This window comes from Lolium perenne, chromosome 1 (genome assembly GCF_019359855.2).
Source record: "Lolium perenne isolate Kyuss_39 chromosome 1, Kyuss_2.0, whole genome shotgun sequence".
Classification (NCBI taxonomy): domain Eukaryota; kingdom Viridiplantae; phylum Streptophyta; class Magnoliopsida; order Poales; family Poaceae; genus Lolium; species Lolium perenne.
In genome coordinates, this window is record NC_067244.2 from 28,365,259 (window position 1) to 28,379,867 (window position 14,609).

General features: G+C 41.3%; 1 long non-coding RNA gene across 2 annotated transcripts; it reads right to left on the minus strand.

The window, feature by feature from the left end:
- Window positions 1–5,746: 5,746 nt before the first annotated feature.
- On the minus strand, window positions 5,747–10,776 carry LOC127344842 (uncharacterized). 2 transcript variants are annotated; one of them, XR_007878266.2, is made up of 4 exons: window positions 8,272–10,776; window positions 7,519–8,036; window positions 6,533–6,599; window positions 5,747–6,360 (listed from the first exon to the last, which is right to left on the minus strand). It is a non-coding gene; the product is annotated as an uncharacterized lncRNA (long non-coding RNA). The 2 variants fall into 2 exon arrangements; XR_007878262.2 differs by lacking the exon at window positions 5,747–6,360 and having other exon boundaries at window positions 6,376–6,599.
- Between the last annotated feature and the right edge of the window lie 3,833 nt (window positions 10,777–14,609).

The window sequence follows — 14,609 nt, forward strand, 5'->3', positions numbered from 1 at the left end:
CTAATTAGCTTGGACTACCGGATCATCACAATGCAATTTTTAACCAAGTGTCACAAAGGGGTACCTCTATGCCGCCTGTACAAAGGTCTAAGGAGAAAGCTCGCATTGGATTTCTCGCTATTGATTATTCTTCAACTTAGACATCCATACCGGGACAACATAGACAACAGATAATGGACTCCTCTTTTATGTATAAGCATATAACAACAATTAATAATTTTCTCATTTGAGATTTGAGGATATATGTCCAAAACTGAAACTTCCACCATGGATCATGGCTTTAGTTAGCGGCCCAATGTTCTTCTCTAACAATATGCATGCTTAACCATAAGGTGGTAGATCGCTCTTACTTCAAACAAGACGGACATGCATAGCAACTCACATGAAATTCAACAATGAATAGTTGATGGCGTCCCCAGTAAACATGGTTATCGCACAACAAGCAACTTAATAAGAGATAAAGTGCATAATTACATATTCAATACCACAATAGTTTTTAAGCTATTTGTCCCATGAGCTATATATTGCAAAGGTGAATGATGGAATTTTAAAGGTAGCACTCAAGCAATTTACTTTGGAATTGCGGAAAATACCATGTAGTAGGTAGGTATGGTGGACACAAATGGCATAGTGGTTGGCTCAAGTATTTTGGATGCATGAGAAGTATTCCCTCTCGATACAAGGTTTAGGCTAGCAAGGCTTGTTTGAAACAAACACAAGGATGAACCGGTGCAGCAAAACTCACATAAAAGACATATTGAAAACATTATAAGACTCTACACCGTCTTCCTTGTTGTTCAAACTCAATACTAGAAATTATCTAGACCTTAGAGAAACCAAATATGCAAACCAAATTTTAGCATGCTCTATGTATTTCTTCATTAATGGGTGCAAAGCATATGATGCAAGAGCTTAATCATGAGCACAACAATTGCCAAGTATCACATTACCCAAGACATTTATAGCAATTACTACATGTATCATTTTCCAATTCCAACCATATAACAATTTAACGAAGAAGAAACTTCGCCATGAATATTATGAGCTAAGAACACATGTGTTCATACGAACCAGCGGAGCGTGTCTCTCTCCCACACAAGCATGATGTAATCCAATTTATTCAAACACAAACAAAAACAAAAACAAACCGACGCTCCAAGTAAAGTACATAAGATGTGACTGAATAAAAATATAGTTTCAGGGGAGGAACCTGATAATTTGTCGATGAAGAAGGGGATGCCTTGGGCATCCCCAAGCTTAGACGCTTGAGTCTTCTTGAATATGCAGGGATGAACCACCGGGGCATCCCCAAGCTTAGACTTTTCACTCTTCTTGATCATAGTATATCATCCTCCTCTCTTGACCCTTGAAAACTTCCTTCACACCAAACTCGAAACAAACTCATTAGAGGGTTAGTGCATAATCAAAAACTCACATGTTCAGAGGTGACACAATCATTCTTAACACTTCTGGACATTGCCCAAAGCTACTGGAAGGTAATGGAACAAAGAAATCCACCCAACACAGCGAAAGAAGCAATGCGAAATAAAAGGCAGAATCTGTCAAAACAGAACAGTCCGTAAAGACGAATTTTAAAATGGCACCAAACTTGCTCAGATGAAAATGCTCAAATTGAATGAAAGTTGCATACATATCTGAGGATCACTCACGTAAATTGGCATAATTTTCTGAGTTACCTACAGATAATTTTGCCCAGATTCGTGACAGCAAAGAAAACAGTTTCTGCGCAGTAATCCAAATCTAGTATTGACTTTACTATCAAAGACTTTACTTGGCACAACAAAACACAAAACTAAGATAAGGAGAGGTTGCTACAGTAGTAAACAACTTCCAAGACACAAATATAAAACAAAGTACTGTAGCAAAATAACACATGGGTTATCTCCCAAGAAGTTCTTTCTTTATAGCCATTAAGATGGGCTCAACAATTTTAATGATGCACTCGCAAGAAATAGTATTTGAAGCAAAAGAGAGCATCAAGAGGCAAATTCAAAACACATTTAAGTCTAACATGCTTCCTATGCATAGGAATCTTGTAAATAAACAAGTTCATGAAGAGCAAAGTAACAAGCATAGGAAGATAAAACAAGTATAGCTTCAAAAATTTCAGCACATAGAGAGGTGTTTTAGTAACATGAAAATTTCCACAACCATATTTTCCTCTCTCATAATAACTTTCAGTAGTAACATGAGCAAACTCAACAATATAACTATCACATAAAGCATTCTTATCATGAGTCTCATGCATAAAATTATTACTCTCCACATAGGCATAATCAATTTTATTAGTTGTAGTGGGAGCAAATTCAACAAAGTAGCTATCATTATTATTCTCATCATCAAATATAGGAGGCATATTGTAATCATAATCAAATTCACTCTCCATAGTAGGTGGCACCAAAAGACCAATATCATTATAATCATCATAAATAGGAGGCAAAGTATCATCAAAGAAAATTTTCTCCTCGATGCTTGGGGGACTAAAAAGATCATGCTCATCAAAGCCAGCTTCCCCAAGCTTAGAATTTTCCATATCATTAGCAACAATGGTGTTCAAAGCGTTCATACTAATATCATTGCTACTAGCATGCAAATAAGATTCCACAGGTTTTTTAATTTTCGCATTAAACCATTCATGTCTTGACTCAGGAAATAGAATAAAAAGCTCACAGATGTTGTCCATTATGCCTTACTAGCGTAAACAAGAAACAAAAAGTTGCAATTGCAGGATCTAAAGGAAATAGCTTTGAGTACTTACAACGCCGGAAAATAGCTTAGTAGCCGAGATACGGAGTGTGAGTACCTTTTACCTTTCCTCCCCGGCAACGGCGCCAGAAAAGTGCTTGATGTCTACGTTCCCCCTCCTTTCCTGTAGACAGTGTTGGGCCTCCAAGAGCAGAGGTTTGTAGAACAGCAGCAAGTTTTCCCTTAAGTGGATCACCCAAGGTTTATCGAACTCAGGGAGGAAGAGGTCAAAGATATCCCTCTCATGCAACCCTGCAACCACAAAGCAAGAAGTCTCTTGTGTCCCCAACACACCTAATAGGTGCACTAGTTCGGCGAAGAGATAGTGAAATACAGGTGGTATGAATATATATGAGCAGTAGCAACGGTGCCGTAAAAATAGCTTGTGGCGTGTAGTTGATGGTGGTAGTATTGCAGCAGTAGTAACACGGTGAAACAAAGAAACAAGCGGTAGTAACGCAGCAGTATTTAGGAACAAGGCCTAGGGATTAGACTTTCACTAGTGGACACTCTCAACATTGATCACATAACAGAATAGATAAATGCATACTCTACACTTTTGTTGGATGATGAACGCATTGCGTAGGATTACACGAACCCTCAATGCCGGAGTTAACAAGCTCCACAATTTGTTCATATTTAAGTAACCTTATAGTGTAAGATAGATCAACAGATTAAACCAAGTACTAACATAGCATGCACACTGTCACCTTCATGCATATGTAGGAGGCATAGATCACATCAATATTATCATAGCAATAGTTAACTTCGCAATCTACAAGAGATCATGATCATAGCATAAACCAAGTACTAACACGGTGCACACACTGTCACCTTTACACACGTGCAGGAGGAATAGAACTACTTTAATAACTTTGCTAGAGTAGCACATAGATAGTAGTGATACAAAACTCATATGAATCTCAATCATGTAAAGCAGCTCATGAGATTATTGTATTGAGGTACATGGAAGAGAGATGAACCACATAGCTACCGGTACAGCCCCGAGCCTCGATGGAGAACTACTCCCTCCTCATGGGAGCAGCAGCGGTGATGAAGATGGCGGTGAAGATGGCAGCGGTGTCGATGGAGAAGCCTTCCGGGGGCACTTCCCCGCTCCGACAGGGTGCCGGAACAGAGACTCCTGTCCCCCAGATCTTGGCTTCGCGATGGCGGCGGCTCTGGAAGGTTTCTGTGGGTTTCGTCAAACGCCTCAGGGTTTTCGCGACGGAGGCTTTATATAGGCGAAGAGGCGGCGCAGGAGGGCTTCTGGGGGGCCCACACCATAGGGCGGCGCGGCCCCCCCTCTGGCCGCGCCAGGGTGTGGTGTGGGGCCCCCAGGACTCCCCTCTGGCGGCTCTCGGGTGTTCTGGATGGTTCCGGGAAAAATAGGAACCTGGGCGTTGATTTCGTCCGATTCCGAGAATATTTCGTTACTAGGATTTCTGAAACCAAAAACAGCAGAAAACAGGAACTGGCACTTCGGCATCTTGTTAATAGGTTAGTTCCAGAAAATGCACAAATATGACATAAAGTGTGCATAAAACATGTAGATAACATCAATAATGTGGCATGGAACATAAGAAATTATCGATACGTCGGAGACGTATCACGGCCCTGTGGTGTGGCCCCCTCGGCCGGCCTCCGACGCCCTCCTTCGGACTACTTATTCGCCTCGACCTAAAAACGCACGGAGAGAAGTCGAAGTCGCCAGAAACCCTCCAGAACGCCGCCACATCGCGAAACTCCGTCGCGGGAGCCAGAAGTCTCCGTTCTGGCACTCCGCCGGGACGGGGAATTGGAGGAGATCATCACCGCCATCACCACCGACGCCTCTCCATCAACCAGCAATGTTCCCCCCATCCATGTGTGAGTAATTCCCCCGCTGTAGGCTGAAGGGGATGGTAGGGATTGGATGAGATTGGTCATGTAATAGTATTAGATTGTTAGGGCATAGTGCCTAGTGTCCGTAATTGGTACTTTGATGATATTGATGCAACTTGTTATGCTTAATGCTTGTCACTAGGGCCCGAGTGCCATGATCTCAGATCTGAACATGTTATTATTTCATCATGATATTCATTGTTTATGGTCTTACCTGCAAGTTGTATACACATGTCGCTGTCCGGAACCAATGGCCCCGAAGTGACAGAAATCGGGACAACCGGAGGGGATGGTAGTGACGTGAGGATCACATGTGTTCACGGAGTGTTAATGCTTTGCTCCGGTACTCTATTAAAAGGAGTACCTTAATATCCAGTAGTTTCCCTTGAGGCCCGGCTGCCACCGGCTGGTAGGACAAAAGATGTTGTGCAAGTTTCTCATTGCGAGCACGCACGACTATATATGGAACACATGCCTATTGATTGCTTTGTACTTGGACACCGTTTTATTATTATCTGCAAATGCCCTGCTATGATTGTTACATGAGTTTCTCTCATCCATGCAACGCCCGTCATCCGTCCCCGTGCCTACAGTATTTTAATCCTGCTGTTTACTAAAATCACTACTGCTGTCTTTGTTACTCTGCTGCTGTTATTTCACTACTTTAGCATCGCTATAAAGCGTTATTACCGATAAACTCTTGCGAGCAAGTCTGTTTCAGTGCGGCTGAATTGACAACTCCGCTGTTAAGGCTTCCAAGTGTTCTTTGTCTCCCCTTGTGTCGAATCAATAAATTGGGTTTTACTTCCCTCGAAGACTGTTGCGATCCCCTATACTTGTGGGTCATCAACAAGCCGGTGAGATTGACAACCTCACTGTTAAGTTGGGGCAAAGTACTTGGATTGTGTTGTGCAGGTTCCACGTTGGCGCCGGAATCCCTGGTGTTGCGCCGCATTATATTCCGCCACCAACAACCTTCGACGTGCTTCTTGGCTCCTACTGGTTCGATAAACTTTGGTTTCTTACTGAGGGAAAACTTGCTGCTGTATACATCATACCTTCCTCTTGGGGTGCCAAACGGACGAGTGCTTTACCGTCACAAGGAAGCTACTTTCTGGGGCCGTTGCAATCCAACTCCCACGTCAGCAGCTCTTTTTCTGGCGCCGTTGCCGGGGACCTGAAGAAAAGTTACACCACATAGATTTCTAACTCCCACGTCAACTACACGCCAGCAGCAGCTCACAAGATCTACAATGATAGCACATGAGGAGAATACAACCATCTAGCTACTGCTATGGACCCATAGTCCAGGGGTGAACTACTTACACATCGATCCGGAGGCGATCATGGCGATGAAGAGTCCTCCGGGAGATGATTCCCCTCTCCGGCAGGGTGCCGGCGGCGATCTCCTGAATCCTCCGAGATGGATTGGCGGCGGCGGCGTCTCTGAAAGGTTTTCCGTATCATGGCTCTCGGTACAGGGGTTTTCGCGACGAAGGCTTTAAGTAGGCGGAAGGGTAGGGTTGGAGGCGGCGCGAGGGGCCCACACCATAGGCCGGCGCGGGCCCAAGGCAGGCCGCGCCACCCTATGGTCTGGCCACCTCGTGGCCCCACTTCGTATGCTCTTCGGTCTTCTAGAAGCTTCGTGGAAAAATAAGACACTGGGCGTTGATTTCGTCCAATTCCGAGAATATTTCCTTTGTAGGATTTCTGAAACCAAAAACAGCAGAAAACAACAACTGGCTCTTCAGCATCTTGTCAATAGGTTAGTGCCGGAAAATGCATAATAATGACATAAAGTGTGTATAAAACATGTGAGTATCATCATAAAAGTAGCATGGAACATAAGAAATTATAGATACGTTTGAGACGTATCAAATACCTTTGACATGCTGGAAGATTTTGTGTTTATGAAATAAATGTGTTAGCTCGCAATCCATTTAAATGATCTGTTGGTGAAAAAAAATCAAGGCTCGGCTGAATCAAAGGTAATGCAACGTAATACAAATTAAACAGAAAAAGGAAATTTAATGAACAAACAAGACATTGATATCCTATTACTCTGAAATCCCCACAGGCATAATCCAAAATTACTAATTTAGTGACATGACATAAATTTAATCATCTTACCACCCCATCCAACCAATGAAAAATGATGAACCAATGATAATCCAACCAAGAAAAAACAAAATGACCTTTTCAGACAACCTTGCATAAGATTATTAGCGGGAATAGAAAGATGTTACATGCTTGTAAGATATGCATATGTTAAAACTATATTCTAAATTCTATTTATTTCCTTAATAAGCAAGGATTGAAGGATGTTGCAACGCCTACATGTTCACTGCAATAGAAAAGTGAGGGTAGTGTCGTTTTCTCATAGCATTTATTTCAATGGTCCTATTTAATTAATACTACTTCCATCCCAAAGCTTAATGTTTTTAAAAAAAAGGTCAAACCAAGTAAAGTTTGACCAAAACTTCTAGAAGAATTTATCAACAAATATGATAGTTTGTAGATACCATATGAAATATATTTTATTACCTATCTAGTGATATTGAATATGTATTTTGGATGTTAATGATTTTTAGTAAAAACTTGGTCAAACTTGACATAGTTTGACTTTCTATATATAATACAAGCCTTAAGCTTTAGGATGGAGGTAGTAGCTACCAATCACGCCGCGTACCATAAAAGTTATAGAAAGTCATCACTGTCCATGTGTAAAACTTGCAAACAATAATTATTTTTAAGTTGCTAAAAACATCAGATAAATAGCTTACTCCATCTCTATTTCCAATCAAATTATTCCATAAATAGGAATCTATTTTGAAATAAATTATGGTTTAACAAGTTATGGTTTTGTACCTTCTAGAAAAATGATCGTTCTGCCGCCATGACACCATGGTACAATCTATATATAGCTGAATCGTAACTTCATTTGTCTCCAACTTCAACCTTAGCAATAATGAGCTGCATACCCTTCACAGAGTCCAAATTACATAGGTTGCTATCACACAACAAAACCGGAATAATAGAGAGATGTGTTCTAGTCACTCATTTTCAATAAACATTGTAAATTTTGTAGTTCCAAATCTTGGAAAACTGGGACATAAGGTCTTGACACAAGTGTACAATATGGTCGCTTATCCACGACCGTGATCACTCTAGGTAACCCAAAAACCTTAATTAATTGAGCACAAATGAGACAAAAGAAATGCAAGATAATCTCATTGTGTATTGCAAGGAAAAATAAATAAAAGTTGAAGCAAATGCTCACCATTTTCTCAAAGAAAAAGCATACATAGGACAGTGTAGTACGATCATTCTCACCATGATCTCAACGGAGCAGAGCGGCAATATCACCCCCATCTGCCTTCATGATTCTAGGATAATCACAAAAATAAAATAAAACAGGAATCAGAAGCTATGCATTGTGAGGAAACAAGAGAGATAGAAATCAATTATGGAATGAAAGGAACTGGCTGCCACAAGAAACAATAAAAGAAACACTGCAATAGAGAAGAGCAAGAAGTAGAAGACAGAATCAGCAGAGGCACGCAAGATATCGCCTACTCCACAAGCGGAAACAAAGGGATGGAATGGGAAGCAGCTACGCACCTTCTTTGCAATTAATCGTACAAAAACATAGCGGCCGCTGCGCGGTGCCTGGTGGCCTTCCGAGGCAAGGCAGAGAACAGCTGTGCAGCTGGAAGCCCGCACAACCGAGTCCGCAATGACCAACTACAGAAGGCAGACCCTGACATCAAAACTAAATGAATCTTCCAACATAAATACTAAATGTCATGTTGGATTGTTAGTACACCAATTATTTGCACTCCATTCTTTCCGGTTCCTGAATAGTATCACATCCAAAAAAATCAAAACAAAGCATTAGACATACCCATGTCGGATTTCATGCAGAAAAGCGCCCAATTCTAACTGCAGGAATCATCCCCCTCGGATGAAAACCGAAAATTATGGAGATGTGATTTCTCGTAGCATGTGGAAGAACCATAAGAGAAAAGAATAATAGATGAGAGTAGTTACCATGAGGCGGGCGATGGAGGAAAGGCCAGGCCCTGGTCAACTGCGAGGGCAAGAGAGAGCGCGTGGTTGCGGACAAGGAGCGCCATGTGCAGCGTCGCTCCCGCTCATCTCCTTCTCCACCAGGTCCTTCGCATGCTGAAACACCGTTGCTACCCCCGAGTTGCTCGACCGATTGGGGTCGGTTTTGTGGGGGCGATTGTAACGGCTGATCGTACACGAGTAAAAGGTAGCCTGGGAAATAAGAGGCCCTCAAGCAGCCACCCGGTTCGGAAGATGTGGCCTGTTTCACGAGAAGACAAAGGGGTTTGCTCTCGGGAGGCAGCCGCCCTCCATTATGGGCCGAGCAAGATTGGCACGGTGGTAGGGCAAAACTGTGCGCAGCTACGCTCGGTAAGACGCCTGGAAGATCAGTGCCGTTGAATGATCAAATCAGACGGATCAGGATGTCAAAACATTGAGAAGGCTCCTAGCTAGATCCATTTTACTATTACTCAGTGTACCCCCATAATTGCTGCACAGAGAAGAAAGGCTTCTTAGATTCTCTAGCGTAAAGGCTTTATTAGATTCTCTAGCGTAAAGGCTCTAATTTTTTCGAGTGCACTTGAGTGTTACAGGCAGCCATGCAAAGGCACTGCTCCCATCCTTGAGCATGACAGCTAGATCTCCAATCAAAAGTTGTGCAAAAACATTAAGATCATCTGAATTTAAGACATCTGGAACTCCTTTCATTAGATCACACTACAATAGCCTCAAGAGAATCCAGCCATTAATGTAAGATAATATGCTCTACATCTGATAAATTTGCGAAAGCCGTGTCATGCCATAAGAAATACTACATCCCTCCCAAAACATAAGATGTTTTTGTAGGCTATTTTAGCGGATTAAAACATCTTAATTAGAAAACCTGGAAATGGCAGTAAATTATTAGCGACACATTAAGAGAGTTGACATTGTATAGAAAATTTTTCAGTAAAGGTTCAAAAGCATGGCCTCTGGTTACCAATAGCAGATACAAAATGACATGAACAGTTCAACTTAAAGTGTGACTTGATCTGCTTCCATAGTTGGAACGGGTATGCACCAGTGTATTTGCATGCTTTGTATGTGAGATGGTTGACGGGAATACTAATTTCAAATGAACAAAAACCATAACCAGTTCTAAATGCGGGAACCAAAATAATGTCTCCAACTACAGTATGGCTTCAATTTTTTCCATCATGCTGATCAAACTTGCAGTAGCCAAGAACATGAACCAACCCTAACTAATTAAATCTCATCAGTTCTCACCTCTTTCGTCCACCACGACTTCATCTGTACTGCAAAAAATATTACTAATCACCAGACTGATAACTTCCCCTGAACCGAGCCACGAACGAATTCATCATATCAATGCTTCCTCCATGCTGCAAGCCTGCAAAATCGCTAAAACTGAAACCATGGTTTTAAGATCTCACGTCCTAACAACACGAATCAGCTGTCCCTATATTTTCTTGATGTGATGATTACGAATAAAGCTGATAGGCTGGGATTTTTGTAATGAACTCCACAGGATGGAGAACTGAGCGGTGAAAATAGGATTTTTGATTTACTTGCTCGACAAAGAGCCTCAGGCAAAGGCAAAGCATGTGTCGAGGAGACGGTTCTCAGGAGCTCGACAGCCAGTCGGAATTTTCCATCTTGACCTTTTCGTTCCTCTAGCTCCCGCACCGCTGACGCCGCCGCCAGACTTTGGAGACTGAAGCGTCAATTTCTCTAGGTGTTCTGGGATCAAGAGAAAGGAAAAGAACCACACCGCACCAGTTGGGCCTCTAAAATACAGATTTGGGGAGGGAGACCACTGCGAGGCCTGCACGGACTACGAATTTCGCCGGCGCCGTTGCCGGAGAAGAACGAAAACAATTGTGTCCGGCTTAAATAGAACCAAAGACGGGAAAATGAGGAAGTTCGTAACCTACCGTCCCTTTGAAGACCGGGTTTGGTGGCTGCGATGCAGGCAGATGCGGGATGGCGGCGGAGGGGGAGGTAGAGAGGTGGCGCAGGCGGAGGTCTGACGGCGGAGACGGACGAATCGATACCAAAAACAGAAGAAGAAGGAGGTAGTTTTTTTTCTGTCGCGCCTTTGTCTGGTATTGGTAGGCCAAAAGGTAAGACCATTTACAGATTAGGGGCCCAAGAATTCTGGTAAAGCCTAAGTCCATGTGGGGAGATTGAGCCTGTTTAACGGTGCGAAACGTTCGTTCCGAACTGAAACTTGGTTAACACCGTAGGATGTTCAAATCGGACGGCCTATAACTTCAAATGGCTGTGGAGGCTCCTAGGTAGGTACGTTATACTATTAACTAATATCTGAGTTAGTTGTGTAGCATATGGTAATAATTTAATCAGCTTATAATTTGTCTTGGTAGTCCAATATATGATTTAACTTTTTATGTTCAATTGTAGCCTTTCCTAACATCATTTTTACATATCTTTGTTTGCTTAGTACAATCTCACTATATTTTATTGTTTTATAGTTTTGCGGAGATGACAACCCTTGATCGAATATTTTGAAAATTTAGGGTCACACGCAGCATGAAGATTTTAGTTCAATATCACGGTGCATGTGTCCAACAATTTACCTTTTTGATTATATATAACACAAATTCTGTTTTTTATTTAATCATTTTGTCATGTCTTATAATCTTCATTTCTTCTTCTTTATAATTTAAGAGAAAAATGTAGTGAATAGGCATGCTAAAATTTAGGTGCGGCACACCCTTCGCTAGTATCCTGGGTCCGCCACTGTGTATACTTTGCCTCAAGTGGCGTAAATTTACACCACTTTGGGAGGTGGTGTATAATCCCCCGGCCAGCCACACGCCCCTTCCAACCGTTTTCTTATCCTCTAGCACGCTTCCAGCTCCTCCCCACTCGGGCACCGACCGCGCCGCCGGCGGAAAATCGATCGAAATCCGTCTAGACGCTTCCTCGCCGCCCGCCGAGCCCTGATGGTCTTCTTCACCTAAACAGATATCTGCAAAAGAAAAATTAAACAGCATATAGTTTGCAGTGGTTGTTGTAATATGTAGTAGCTAATTTATGCAGTGGATGAAGCTTTCAAGAATAAAGTGGCTAATGTGGCTAATTTATGCAGTGCAGTGGCTAATTGAAGAATTACTTTAGTTGCTTTCAAGAATAAAGTGGATGATGCAGAATTACTACTTTAGTTGCTGTCATATTTGATGTTGTCTCAAATTTAGTTGTCTTAAAGCAAAATAATAGCTACTGGAGAAATATACTGATCATTTAAGCATTTCTCTCTAATTTGATTAACTACTGCCTTTTCTAATGTATATTTAAAATGAACAAATAGATACTGGAGAAATATACTGGTTGTTTAAAATGTTAGGATTTGAATGAAATGCTACTGCTAGGATTTGTTAGCAATTCCTTGGTTCAAGCTAATGATGCTACTGGTTTAAATGAAAATGATGAAAGATACTGATCATGTTAAGAAAATGCAGAAGTATGCCACATTTGGTTGTTGCTGTACCTGCTTATCAACATCACTATGCAGATGCCAGTGGTTGCTACTTGTTGCTGGAGAATATGCTTCAGGTTTTGATTACTGGTTTTGATACAAAGCTGCCTGTAGTGCTTACATGTTTTGATTACTGGTTTGGACTAGTAATAAGGACTTATATATGCTCCAGGTTTTGTATCTGTGGTTAATGTGTGGTCATGATGAATCTGTGGTGATGATGAAGTCATAATTATGTGTGGCTTGTTTATGGTGGCTTGACTGTTGGATATAGATGATCATTGATCATCTGACTTTTATTTATGCGTGGTGCAAGGTGATGATATCCAGCCAATGCATGGTTAGAATTGATGTTGGACAATTACACTTATAAAAATATATATAGGTTTGTTATCTTAGCCGAGCCAATGATGCATAGGTTGAGGTACAAATTTGTGAACTAAGAACAAATACTATGACTTGGCTTTTAATTCTCTGTGATGATTGTGAACACCACCTCTGTTCAAGACTGAGAGAAATAATCCTTTAAATCCTCCAAGGCAAGGTCTAGTTGAAGGGTAGATGGATTTGATTGCTTTTATTTATTTCCTGATGTGAGCTTGCTGGTTTGCTAGATATGGCTTTGTTGTGGCTATGTACTACTTGGTTGACTTGCTCTATAAGCTTGCATGCTTGTTTGTGGTGGCCTGACTGTTGGATATAGAGGATCATTGATCATCTGACTTTTATTTATGTGTGGTGCAAGGTGATGATATCCAGCCCATGCATGGTTAGAATTTATGTTGGACAATTACACTAATAAGAACATATATAGGCTTGTTATCTTAGCCTAGCCCATGATGCATAGGACGAGGCACAAATTTGTGAACTAAGAAAAAATACTATGACTTGGCTTTTAATTCTTTGTGATCATTGTGAACAACACCTCTGTTTAAGACTGAGAGAAATAATCCTTCAAATTCTCTTGGGCAAGGTCTAGTTGACGGCTAGATGAATTTGACTGCTGTTGTTAATGTATTCTCTGATGTGAGCACTTCTAAATTTCATTGGTCGATGATTAGAATGTTTGGTCACCCGTACACTCTGGGGTGGCGTGAGTGAACATGGTGTGATGGCACAAATATTAAACTATTATGCATCCTACTTGGTTTCGCTTACCCCATCCCTGAATATTAATATTTGTTTCGACTAACAAAGTATGAGGCATTCCATTTAGTTCATACTAGTTGTCTCTTATTTTAGTTGGCACTTCTTAATTGCATTGGTGATGATTAGAATGTTTGGTCACCTGTACACTCTAGGGTGGGGCTAGTGAACCTGGTGTGATGGCACAAATATCAATCACTTGTGCATCCTACTTGGCTTCACTGACCTCATCCTCGAATGTTAATATTTGTTTCAACCAATAAAGTATGAGCCATATGCTATTTAGTTGATACTACTTGTTCGTTTACTTTGGTCTTTCTTTCATTTTAGTGTCGATGATTAGAATGTTTGGTCACTACACTCAGGGCGGTGCAAGTGAGCCTAGTGTGATTGTACAAATATCAATCTCTTGTGCATCCTACCTGGCTCACTTACACCGTCGATGAATGTTAATATTTGTTTCGACCAATAATATATGAGGCATGCTATTTAGTTGATACTACTTATTCGTTTATTTTGATCTTTCTTCCATTTTAGTGCCGATGATTAGAATGTTTGGTCACCGTACAACTGGGGTGGCGTAAGTGAGCCTAGTAAGATGACACAAATATCAATCTCTTGTGCATCGGATTTGGCCTCACTTACGTTATCTCTGAATGTTAATATTTGTTTCGATCAACAAAGTATGAGGCATGCTATTTAGTTGATCCTACTTGACTCGTACTTGAGTTGGACTTATTCGTTTATTTTGGTATTTTCTTCGAGATAGTGCCGATGATTAGAATGTTTGGTCACCGTACACTCTAACCTATACACCAGGACCACCTCTAAGACCACTTTTTTAGTTCTTTTACACGTACATCATCTGATTTAGCTTCATTTCTGCTTCCAAGTGGTGTATATGACAGATTTTTTACACCTACATCATCTGATAGGATGCTCTAATCGAACGCAGGCGAAAAGAAGATATTATCACGCTAAGTTAAACTGCTAAAATGATTCCTGAAAACCCCAAATTTGATACCCAGATCGCACTGCTACTAGCAACAAACACACTGCAACTAGTAACAGCAACAATAATCAATCTACTAGTATATATGTATCGGCAGGCTAATCGTCTTGGACTAGGAAGCAATCGAAATTACAAAATCAAGCTTTATTAATGGCCGAATCCTTTCACCCGAAGAAGGGGAATGCATGGAAGCGGCGGTAAAGCGCGCCGAGGCGGGTGGTGTCTCTGTAG